The sequence below is a fragment of the Phacochoerus africanus genome, chromosome 3 (assembly GCF_016906955.1).
Source record: "Phacochoerus africanus isolate WHEZ1 chromosome 3, ROS_Pafr_v1, whole genome shotgun sequence".
NCBI classification, from domain to species: domain Eukaryota; kingdom Metazoa; phylum Chordata; class Mammalia; order Artiodactyla; family Suidae; genus Phacochoerus; species Phacochoerus africanus.
This window is the reverse complement of record NC_062546.1, coordinates 133,416,347-133,429,125: the sequence shown is the minus strand read 5'-3', so window position 1 is coordinate 133,429,125 and position 12,779 is coordinate 133,416,347. Positions and strand designations below refer to the sequence as shown.

Below are 12,779 nucleotides of genomic sequence, written 5' to 3'. Positions count from 1 at the left end.
CCATTGCACCACAATGGGAACTCCCATTAGTACTTCTTTTTATTGTCCATTTTGGAGCTATGGTTTGGAGTATACCCACATGACTCCACTGAGAGTGGACAGATGTGATACTCGGTATCTAAGGATATGTGAAGCAAGTAATAGAGGGACTGAGCAGACAGAGCTGTGTCTCTGACCCTCTGGGAGTTTAATCTTTCATATATGGCTCCTCTCAAGGAAAAGAACAATGATTTTTTTCTGGTTAACAGGGAATTCTCCTCCTCATAGTAAAATAACTAGGCAATAAAGATGAGGGACCTCATCTCAGGCCAATAGGTAGTGACAAAATTGATAAATGCTAGCTTTAAGTCCAAAAGTTAGTTGTGAACTATGCATGTTCATATGTCTCCCAACTCAAGATCTGTGCCAAGGAACTAGTCGAAATCAGGCAGATAATGAGAAGAATCAAATAAAATCCACACATTTAGTTAACAGGGGCTATACAAGCTTGGAATATGTGTGTAACATAAGACAAAGTATTGCTTTGAAAAGATTGTGCTCCATGAAAGAAGAAGAACAAAGTCCCCCCAAATCCTGAGAAAGTGAACACTTTAGAAAATGCTTTGACAGAAGCGTAGGTAAATGAAAAGAATCCAATTTGTATTTTCTCTGACACAAGAGATAAAATCTAAAACAAGATATTAGACTAAGATAAGAAAGCAGAAATAGGAGTTCTCCTGTGGTTCTCAAGTTGAGGATCTGGCATTGTCACTGCAGCAGCCTGGGTCACAGCTGTGGCTCAGATTCAGCCGTGGCCTGGGAACTTCCACATGCCATGGGCAAGGTCAAAAAAACCAAAACAAAGACAAAAAAACCCTCAATAGGGTCGAAGAGCGGTGGCAGGAATAAGAAAGCTCTAATATATTCTTTTTCTTATCTGCTATATCTGGAAAAAAGGAAATTATAGAAAAGCTTTCATTCTACTGATAATTTTACATATTTTAGATTTTTTAAAAAATATAAAGGTAAATAACTACAAGTAGAATTAAAAATTGTGTGTTTATTCTTTTATATTAATAGAGGAAGAGAGAAAAGAAAATATTGCTTTGTTACATAACAAAGAAGTAAAACTCCTCCTTCTCAGCATTTATTCAGTCATCCAATAAGGTAGCTCTTGTGAGTATTCCTCTGCAACATTTTCTTGCATGCATATACTCTGTCCCCATTGTCACACGTTGTCCTCACTGTCACTCTCTGTCTCTATTGATGCCTTTTGTTCAGGCCATCATCAATTCATATTTACCATACTAGTCTCTTAACTGTTCTCCTATCCTTTTCTCTTGTCAAATTCTAAATGTAATTATGTTCCTTTAGAACCTAACGTCACTTCCTATTAATCTTAGGATATAATCCAAACTCTAAAGATAATATAAGGCTTCTTCTTATTTCTCTAGACTCATATCCTGCCTCTTCTGATTTCTTCAATACCTCAAATGCTCCCTGTTCTGTCCTTTTCAAGTGTTTACTAATATGTTTTTCTAATCCTAGAACATGATCCCTTCACATTTGCTTGGTTTGTTGAGGCCTCAAGTGAATGGTCTGATTCTAAGCAGGAAGGGCCTTACTTGACTTCTCTTCCAGGTTATAATTATGGGCTCCTATTTCACCCCATCCTTTCACTTTTATGACTTGCATTAACTTGAAATCCCAAGTGTAATGCTTTTGAAGTTAGGATGGCAACTGATATTAAAGAAACTTGCAACCATCAGTCTAAGACCTAGATGGTCATTGCCCTCGCAAAGATGAACTCGAGCTGATATAGGTTAATGCATGTGGACTATAAATGAGAGTTCTCATTAATATTGCTGCATTCATATGTTGGTATCACCATTTTCTAATCCTATGTCTTTATTAAATTTGAGCTTTAGTTTTTTCTTCTGTCAAGTGTAGATTATAATAATACTTGCCTCAAAGTTTGTGTGTGTGTGTGTGTGTGTGTGTGTGTGTATGTGTATTTGTGTGTTTGTGTGCAATGAGATAATATATGAACAGGGCCTGGACTATAGGAGGAACCCAATAAATATTAGCTAATACGGTTGACACTTGAACAGCATGAGGATTGGAGTACGAACACTCTCCCTCCCCAAAAAGTAGTTGAAAATCCAGATATAACTCCACATCTATGGTTTTGCATCTGTAGATTCAAAAAATCACAGATTGTGCAGTACTGTAGAACATATTTATTGAAAAAACTCCATGCAATTCAACTCCATGTTGTTCAAGGTCAATTGTTGAGTTAATATCTGTAACTTAAGTAGGTGGTTCTACATGTAGTTGATTTTTTTTCTTCCTTAGGGCCACACCTGTGGCATATGGCAGTTCCCAGGCTAGAGGTCAAATTACAGGTGTGGCTGGTGGTCTATACCACAGCCACAACAATGCCAGATACAAGCTGCATCTGTGACTTACACCATAGCTCACAGTAATGCCGGATCCTTAACCCACTGAGTGAGGCCAGGGATCCAACCTGCATTCTCATGGATACTAGTCACATATGTTCCTGCTGTTCCACAACAGGAAGTCCAAAAATCTCTTACTTTAAATTGTTTTATATTTGCTCAAAGAGCTAAAGAAAACCTTGGACAGTGAACCAAAATAAATCAGAAAATTATGTATGAACAAAATGAGATTATCAATAAAGAAATAGAAATTATAAAAAGGAACCAAATAGAAATTCTGTAGCTGAATAGTATGGTAAGTGAAATGAAGAATTCACTAGAGGGGTTTGGCAACAGATTTGAGCAGGTAAAAGAAGTTAGTGAATGTGCCAATAAGACAATTAAAACTATTGAGATGGAGGAGCAGAAAGAGAAAAGAATATAAAGAAAAGTGAATAGAGCCTAGAAAACTGGTGAAACATCATCTAGCAAACCAAAATATGCATTATGGTAGTTCTGAAGGAAAAGTGGGAGAAAAGGAGTGGAAAAAATATTTGAAGAAATAATGGCTGAAAACTTCCCAATCTGATGAAAGACTGAATCTGCCCAGAATTCAATAAACTCAAGTAGCCTAAAATCAGAGATATCCATACTGAGGCCCATTATAATCAAACTGTTGAGAGCCAAAGACAACAGGAGAATCTTGAAAGCATCAAGAAAGAGGAAACTCATTATATACAAGGGATCCTCAGTAAGATTAACAGCCAGTTTCACTTTGGAATCATGAAGGCCAAAAGGCAGTAGTATGACATATTTAAAATGCTGAAAAGAAAAATAGGTGTCAGCCAAGAATTCTATATCCAGCAAAACTATTCTTCAAAAATAAAGGAAAAATTAAGACATTATGAGACACACACACAGCTGGGAAAGATTGTTGCTAATAGACTTACCCTATAAAGGGAGTACTTCAGGCTCAAATGAAAGGCCACTAGACAATAATTTAGAGTCATTCAAAGAAATACACTTGGTTAAAGCAACTGTATAGGTAAATATAAAAGCCAGCATGATTGTATTTTTGTTTTGTATCTCCTCTTTTTATTTCCTACATGATTTAAAAGGAAACTACTTAAAAATAACTATAAATCTATGTTAATGGGCACACAATGTATAAAGATGAAATTTGAGATTACAAGAATGTAAAGGAGGGAACTAAGCTGTATAGGAGTATACTTTTTTATATAATTGAGGCTAAGTTGGCATTAATTCAAATTAGATTGTTATAAATTCAAGTTTCTTGTTGCAATTCTCATGATAACCACAAGACAATATCTAAAAAAAAAGAATAAAAGAAAATGAGAAGGGCATAATGTGGTACACAGCAAAGAATCAATTAAATACAAGAGAAAGTGGTGATGGGTGAAGTGAGGACCAGAAAAATGGTATAAGGTACCCAGAAATCAAATAAAAAAACAGCAGAAGTAAACACTTCCTTATCAATAATTAAATGTAAATAGATTAATTTCTTAATCAAAAGGCAAAGCTTCGCAGAATGGCTAATATAACATGATTAAACTATATACTGTCTGTAAGAGACTTACCTTAGCTCCAAAGACACAAGAAAGTTGAAAGTAAAAGGATGAAAACAGATTTTCCATGTAAATAGTAAACAAAAGAGATATGAGGTGGCTATATCAGACAAAATAGATTTCAAGTTAAAACAGTCACAAGAAATAAAAAAAGGCATTATGTAAGAAAAAAGACCATTTATCAAGAAGATATAGCAATGTAACACCAAAACAGTAGAGCTCCCAAATATATGAAGCAAATACTGGTAGAACTGAATGGAGAAATAGAGAGTACTACACTAACAGTTGGAGACGTCACTATACCTTTCTTAATATGGATAGAAAGACAGAAGCTCAAAAAAGGATATAGCAGCCTTGAATAATGGCATAAACCAACTAGACCTAATATATATATACAGAGAACTCCACCCAACAGCAGCAGAATACACGTTCTTCTCAAGTGGATATAGAACCTTCTCTAGGATAGATCAAATGTTAAGCCACGAGTATAACTTAAAAGATTGAAATCATGTGAATGAAGTTAGAAATCAATAACAGAAGGAAAACAGAAAAAAATACACAGAGTCAAATAACACATTCTTAAACAACTAATGGTTTAAAAAGGAAATCACATGGGAAATTAGATTTACTTAGAGATGAATGAAAAAAAATCATATCAAAAGTTATAGGCCATGAAAGCAGTACTTGGAGGGAAATTAATACAAGTAAATGTCTACATTAAAAAAGAAAGATCTTAAATCGATAACCTAACTTTACACCATAAGGAAGTAGAAAAAAAGAACAAATTAAATCCCAAGCTAGCTGAAGGAAGGAAATAATAAAGATTGGAGCAGAGATGAGTGAAAAAAGAATAGAAAAACAATGGCAACAATGAAATCAAAGTCAGTCATTTGAAAAGATCAACAAAATTGACAAAACTTTAGCTAGACTTATAAGGGCAGAGAATAACAAATAACTAAAATCAGAAATGAAAGTGAGAACATTACAAGCCCAAATAAAAATGACAAGGATTATAAGAGAATAGTGTGAATAATTATATGCCAACAAATTAGATAATCTAGATGAAATGTACAAATTCCTGGTACACAGAATACCAAAATGAATCTATAAGAAATTAAAATTTTAAATAGACCTATAACAAATAAAGAGATTAAAATAGTAATCAAAAACCTCCCAACAAAAAAAAGTTCAGGACCAGATGGCTTCATTGGTGAATTCTACCAAACACTATCCTTCTCAAAAATCTTAAAAAAATAGAGGAAGAGAGAATATTTCCTAACTCATTCTATGAGGCCAGCATTTCTGTAATACCAAAGCCAGATAAAGATACTACAAGAAAAGAAAAGAAAGCTAAAAACCAGTATTATTTATAGATGAAGATGAAACAATTCTCCACAAAACTGAATCCAGCAGCATATTAAGTGGATTATTAGTCATGACCAAGTGTGATTTACCCCTGGAATGCAAGGAATAAAATCATTCAATGCAATACACCACATTATAGAATAAAGGAAAAACATCCTTATGTGATAATCTCTATTGATTGATAAAAGGCATGTGACAGAATCCAACACTCTTTCATGATTAAAAAAAAAAAAAGAAAACTAAGAATACAAGGAAACTTTCACAAAGAGAATTTATGAAAAACCCACAGCTAATACTATATTGAATGGTGAAAATGGTGAATGGTGAAAAATTTCCTCCTAAGATCAGGAACAAGACAAGGGCATGTTCTTCCATTACTGCAATTCGACATTGTCATGGTATTTCTAGCTGGAGCAATTATATCAGAAAAAGAAATAGAAGGCATCCAAATTTAAAAGGAAGAAGTGAAACTATTTCTATCTATAGATAACATTATTTAACATGTAGACAATTCCAGAGAATCCAAAAGAAAGCTGTTTAGAACTAATAAATGAATTTGGCAAAGTTGCAGGATACCAGATCAACACTCAATAATCAGTTGTATTTCAATGTCACCAATGAACAATTCAAAAAGGAAATTAAGGGAATTTCAATTGTGGATCAGCGGTAATGAGCAGGATGCAGGCTTGGTGCCTGGCCTCAGTCAGTGGGTTGGGGGTCCCGCATTGCTGTGAACTGAACTGTGGTGTAAGTTGGCTGTGGCTTGGATCCCATGTTACTGTGGCTGTGGTGTAGGTCGGCAGCTGCAGCTCTGGTAGACCCTTAACCTGGGAACTTCCATATGCCACAAGTACGACCCTAAAAAGCAAAAAAAAAAAGAAAGAAACAATTTAGTTTATAACAATATCCAAAAGAATGTAATATGTAAGAATACATTTCACCAAAGAGGCAATAATGCTTGTGTACCGAAAACTGCAAAACATTGCTGGAAGACATTAAAGAAGATTTAAATAAATAGAAAGATGTTCTGTGTTCATGGATTGGAATAATTAATATTGTTAAGATGACAATGATCAGATTTAATGTAATCTGTATCAAAATTCCAACGGCTTCTTTTCCCCCAGAAATGAAAAAAGCAAAACCCCAGTTTCATATGGGATTGCAAGGAGCCCTGAATAGCCAGGAAATATTGAAAAATAAAAATAGAATTGGAGGATTCACACTTCCCAATTTCAAAACTCACCTACAGAGCTGCACTAATTGAAACAGTGTGATACCAGCATAAAGATAGACATATGGAACACAGGAATAGAATTGAGAGTCTGGAAATAAATCCTTACACCTATGATCAATTGATTTTGGCTAGGGTACAAAGACCATTCAAAGGAGAAAGAATAGTCTTTTCCTCAAATGATGTTGGAACAACTGATATCCACAAAGTAATAAAACTATGTACAAAATTAACTCAAAATGGAACAAAAATCTACATATAAGAGCTAAAACTATCAAACTCTTAGGTAAGAGGTAAGTCATCATGACCTTGAATTTGCCAATGGATTCTTAGGTATGATACCAAATCATGAACAAAAAATCAAGGAGTTCCCGTCATGGCTCAGCAGAAACGAATCTGACCGGCGTCCATGAGGACTCAGGTTCAATCCCTGTTCTTGCTCAGTGAGTTAAGGATCTGGCATTGCCATGAGCTGTGATGTAGATTGCAGACAAGGCTCAGATCTAGTATTGCTAAGGCTGTGGAGTAGGCCAGTGGCTACAGCTCCTATTCAGTCCCTAGCCCGGGAACCTCCACATGCTTTGGGTGTGGCTCTAAAAATCCAAAAAAAAAAAAACAAGAAAAAAATTCATTGGACTTCATAAAAATTTTTAAAAATAAATTTTGTGCATTGATAGATGTCGTCAAAGGGAATCTACAGGAGTTCTTTTGAGGCACAGTTAAGGATCTGGCGCTGTCACTGCAGCAATTCGTATCACTGCTGTGGTGTGGGTTTGACCCCTGGCCTGGGAACTTCCACACACCACACGTGTGGCAAAAAAAAAAAAAAAAAAAGGCAATTGTCCAACAATTTATGAAAAGATGCTCTACACATTAGAGCATCAAAGCCATGATATGGTATCATGTCACATCCATTAGCATGACTATGATAATAATAATTTAAAAAAACCCAGAAAATTACAGATGTTGACAAGAATGGAGGGCAATTGGGACTCTTGTACATCGCCTGTGGGAATGTAAAATGGTTCAGCCACTGTGGAAAACAGTGCAAGTTCCTAAAAAGTTAAACAGAAGTACCATATGACCCCACAATTCCACTGCTAGGTATAGAATTGAAAACACATACTCAAACAATGTAATGCATGGTCATAGCAGCACTGTTCACAATAGCCAAGTGAAAATAGCCCAGCTATCTTGTCCATCAGTAGATGAATGGATAAACGAATTGTGTATATACATACAATAGAATAATATTTGACAATGAAAGGAATGAAGTACTGATACATGCTACAACATGGATGAATCTTAAAACATGATGCTAATTGAAAAAACCTATACAAAGTCTTGATTTCACTTGTATGGATATTCAGAACAGGTATATTCATATAGATAGAACACAAACTGGTTGTTGCCAGGGATTGAGGAGAGCAGGAAATGTAGAGCAACTGCTTAATGGGTACAGGGTTTCCTTTTGGGGTGATAAAAATGTTTTGAAACTAGGTAGAAGTGGTGGTTGCACAACATTGCGAGTGTACCAAATGCCACTGAATTGTTCACATTTAGTGAACATTATGAAATATTTAATTTCATTATGTGAATTTTAACCTCAATTTTTAAAAAAGGAAAAAATAAAGAACTCTGCATAAACTATAAACTGTTAATAAAGATGTATCAATATCTCTCAATTTGTCACAAATGTACCATACATTAAGATGTTAGTAATAGAGGGTATGTATGAATGAATCATTTTATTGCGTAGCAGAAATTATCATAACCTTGTAACTCTTGTAACTCAACTACATTTCCATAAAACTTAGAAAATAAAATAAATAACAAAAAAAAGAGATAAAATTGGAAAAACGTAATAGAAGAAACTGTGTCTTTTGAGGGGTGGGGGACAGGAAGGAGGCAGGGTGATACATGAGACCTCTCTGTAGTGTTTTAATTTTTCTCTAAATCTAAACCTGTTCTAAAAAGATAAAGTCTATGAACTAAAACAAACAAACAAACAAACAAAACCCTTTATTGTCCTAAATAACTCTTGGATCAAAGGGGAATTAAAACTGCAATTAAAAAATCAAATAACAATAATGTGAAAACGACATGTCAAAAACATAACAGCAGTTAAAATGGTACTCAGAAAATTCCTAGCCTTTCACTACAAAATAAGAAAGAAAAAAAATGAACAAGCTAAGCATTCATCTCTAAAACTGAGAAAAGTAAAGTAGTCTAAAAAGAGGGAAAGGCAGTAAGAAAATAGTAATTAAGATAAAAGCAAAGCCAATTATTTAAAAGAGCTAACCGTAAAAGTGACACATCCAAGAGATTAACCTTTTGATATGTTCAATCATTAAAAAGAGAGAGAAAAAAAAGGACAAAATTAATAATGAAAGGGTTATCCATATGATTTTGAAGATGGCAAAAAAGTAGAAACCATGTATATTAGTGCATTTGAAAAATTTGATGAAATTTTGTTTATTAAAAACATGAATAACCTAAATTGTTTGAAAATAGCATAAAACCTGGATAGGTAACAGCTGAAAATACTGAAAAAACTTTTAAAGATTACTTCCAAAATTGGATGCTAAGGACAAAGTGTATGAAGATTTGCTCTTTAAACATTTCAAGGAGCTGATAACTCCCATTAAACTTTTTTAGAACATGGAAAGTTTTGGTATTTTTATCAGAAAATAAAAAATACAGATTAATTTTACTTAGAATATGGATGCAAAAATTCTCAATAAATTCCAGACATATATTTTCTCACCATTAATTGGTATAAGAATAATCAATTTGGACACATATTTCACATGCCACTCTTTGTTGTAACTGAATTGTGGTCAACTAGCACTGTTAAAATAGGGAGAAAGCTTTTTGCACAATATGTAGGAACAGCTGCTTTGTTTGAGAGTCTGGTTGCTCTGCCTTGATAGGGTTCTTTGGCTCTGCCACATTGTTTTCATTCTTTTCTGTTAATTTGAGTTGTGAACTGAATTGTGAAGCCAAAATAACAGAGGAGAGGCATTTAAGCATGTGGATTGAAGAGAAAATGAGGAAACGTGTAAGTTTAGCTTATTTTGATCAACCGATTTATTTACTTAACCAGAGCAATAACAAAATACACTTTATAACTACAAACCTACTTTTATTACCGAGGGATGATTTTTAATAACATGTACTTTTTTGGGAAAGAATTAATCCTTTATTGTCTTCACTGCATGGACTTTTCTTCTTTTTTCTGGCCATGCTGGTGGCATGGGGAAGTTCATGGGCCAGGGACTGAACCCATGCCACAGCAGTGACCTGAGCTACAGCAGCAACAGTGCTGGATCCTTAACTGGCTGAACCACTAGGAAACCCTAATAACATGTAATCTTTTAAAAAGTGCATTTACTCTATTGTGTAACAGAGAGCAGTTTATAATTTAAAGTAAAAAACAAAAAAACAAAAAACAAAAAACCCATACAGCTGTCTCTGGTGATAGCAAGAAAACAATAAATATAGTTTAACGTGAAGTTTTGATACACTTTTGGCAAACCAGGGTTAGAAGTATATTTGGTAGCTATTTGGTTTTTATGATTAATGTGTTTATTTCAAACCAACTGCCAACGTCATACTTAATGTTAACCACTAGGGAAATTCCCACTGAGATCAGAACAAGACGAGGTTGGCTGCTATCTCCTCTGTTATTAAATACTGTTCAAGAAGTTCTGGCCAATGTGTTGAGGAGAAAAAAAGAAGACAAAATTATATTTTTCCTATCTAGGCACCACATGTGAATCACCTAAAATAATTTAGAATAAAGAAAGTATCAATATAATGATTGGACACAAGACAAAATTAGGATATCAAGAAATTTCCTAAATGTCAGCAGTAATTAGTTAGAATATACAGTGAAAAGAATGTCCCTGTCAAGATAGCATCCCTATTCACACATGAAGAAGGTAAAATATTTTGGAATACATTTTATGATAAACAACCTATGTTTCCTGAGGCCTTAATACACGAAGAGAAAGGATGTTTGCAGATAGGAAGGTTCTGTACTGTAAGGATGATGGTTTCCTTCAAATTAATACATGTTTCAAAAAATTCCAACTGGTGCTTTTGGGGAAGGATTTGAGATTTATTTTAAATCTTCCAGTTGGTCATTTCTTTCATTGTCAACAAGTGTTTAAGAGAAATAATTGGACGCTGCTTTAGGGCCCTAGTTGGCTGCCAGCAGGAATTTAGGTCAGTTTGGATGTGGTGTCCAGCCTCAGGTTCCCCCTTCTGCATGGAGACAGACTGATATATGCACCTGTGCACAGGTGTAAGTGTGCCCTGGAGGGAAGGAGGGCATGGGGCGGGTGAGTGAAGACAACAGAGCCCTAGATATGAATTCTAAGTTTCTCTGAATGACTTGGTTTCTCTGTGACCCTGGCCAAATATTGTCCTTCCCCTCATCCTTTGGGATAAGATCTCTCAAAACACTTTTCAAATTTTATGAGAAGGCAGAGCAGTGGTAACAGAGAGCCATGAAAAAGAAGTGATGTGGATTTACGGCTAAGCCCTGGCTCTACCACTGACTAGCTGGAAGATTCTGTGACTATTTACTCCAGCAGACACTCAATAAATGGCAGCTATTAATGTAACAATAGTGATGATTCTTGGAGTTTAATCTTTTTGAACTATCAACTTTTCCTAGGATTATTCTTGAGAAAATATTACATAACTTTTAATATGCACTTTTTGTGAAAATAAAGGCCAATTGGCAATAGAATAAGAATGGATTTATATTATTGTGTAAATTTACATCTTCCAAGATAGAAAATGCAACATTTTTAAGGTTGATATTTTACTGTAAAGAAACATTCATTAACATGTATTTCTTAGAAGATGGAAAAATACAAAATGTGAGTTAATGTTTGAATAAATACCCTGGATCAGGCTGGAATTGATCTTTAAAAATTTAACCAAAAAAGTATGAGTATATGTAGCATTAGTTTGCTTTTCAACCTAGTCAACTATATACAACTTAACTTATGCCAAATATATCCCTTTTAAGTCTATGTTGTAAATAATACTCATTGGAAAAGGCTATATTCCAGACACAAACTTAAAAAAATCATTTTAAATAGAGACATAAATTCTATCTTAAAAGTTGAAAAGAACACACAAAGATCACAGTATTGAAATTTTCCCCTTAGTCTTGGCTAGGGACCCCATTTTTTGAGGCCAAATTTCTAATTATGGCAACTATGGCAATGAATAAAAGGCATTATATCATGTCATAAATTACTCACTTAACAGAAGCAATTGTAGGACAAATCTGCAACACTGCAGTTTAAGACATCCAGGCCACCTTGCTAATTTGAGAATCAGTAGAAAGTACTAAAGTTTTGATTACCTCTTCTCCAGGTTACAAGTCTTCCTTCATGGACTATATTGTTCCTTAAAAAAGTAAAGGGTCTGGAAGCTTTCTCTGCAGGCTCTAGCAGTGCTGCCCAGACGGTCCTCAGATCTCCCTTGCGTTAAACTGGGAACTTCCACTGAGAAATCCCCTGACTTGAAGACTTCCTTTTTTGTAACTATCAACAGCCAATCATGGCTAGATATTGAAATGAAGCAAAGACTACCAGAAAATATTCTGTAAACCACTGTGGCTGTAGCTCTGACTTCCTTTTGAAGCAAAGACGCTTTACTTGAAGAGTTAGGACATTTTCACAAAAATCCAGAAATTATAAACCCCCAAATATATTTGGATTAAACACATTTTCATGTAAGAACCTTTAAAAGTAAGCTTATTTGATTAAATGACTTTTATAGATTTTAAGAAGTCACTTTTTGACCTAAGCAGTACATTTATCAACAGGAGGTGAAGACCAGATTTGAGTGTAATTGTCTTGGCTTCATGGTCTATAGAGGCCACTGGATGAAGTCTCCTAGTTAGAGTTTATGCTGAATTCCAGAGCCAGGTACTTAGAAGAGAGGGGTGAAGCTCAAGAGTCTTTTCCCTGAGAATTAAGATTTGCTGTTTATGTGAAGAACTGTATATGCCAGCACACTGGGGAAACAAATTACGAATGCACATATTTTTTTCAGGCTACTTGGAGCAAAACATCAAGTTCTACATGCAAATGGAAGGTGGCATATGCACCCCAACCATTTTTCTTTGTTATAAAATTTTAGAGCTGGGAAATG

At 34.7% G+C, this 12,779-nt stretch overlaps 1 protein-coding gene across 1 annotated transcript in view; it reads right to left on the bottom strand.

The window, feature by feature from the left end:
• Positions 1-12,116, bottom strand: part of TANK (TRAF family member associated NFKB activator) — a 95,675-nt gene extending 83,559 nt beyond the window's left edge. Inside the window, exon 1 of the mRNA XM_047772731.1 lies at positions 11,986-12,116. The gene's annotated coding sequence lies outside the window, so the exon portion shown is untranslated. The remainder of the gene's footprint in view (positions 1-11,985) is intronic.
• Between the last annotated feature and the right edge of the window lie 663 nt (positions 12,117-12,779).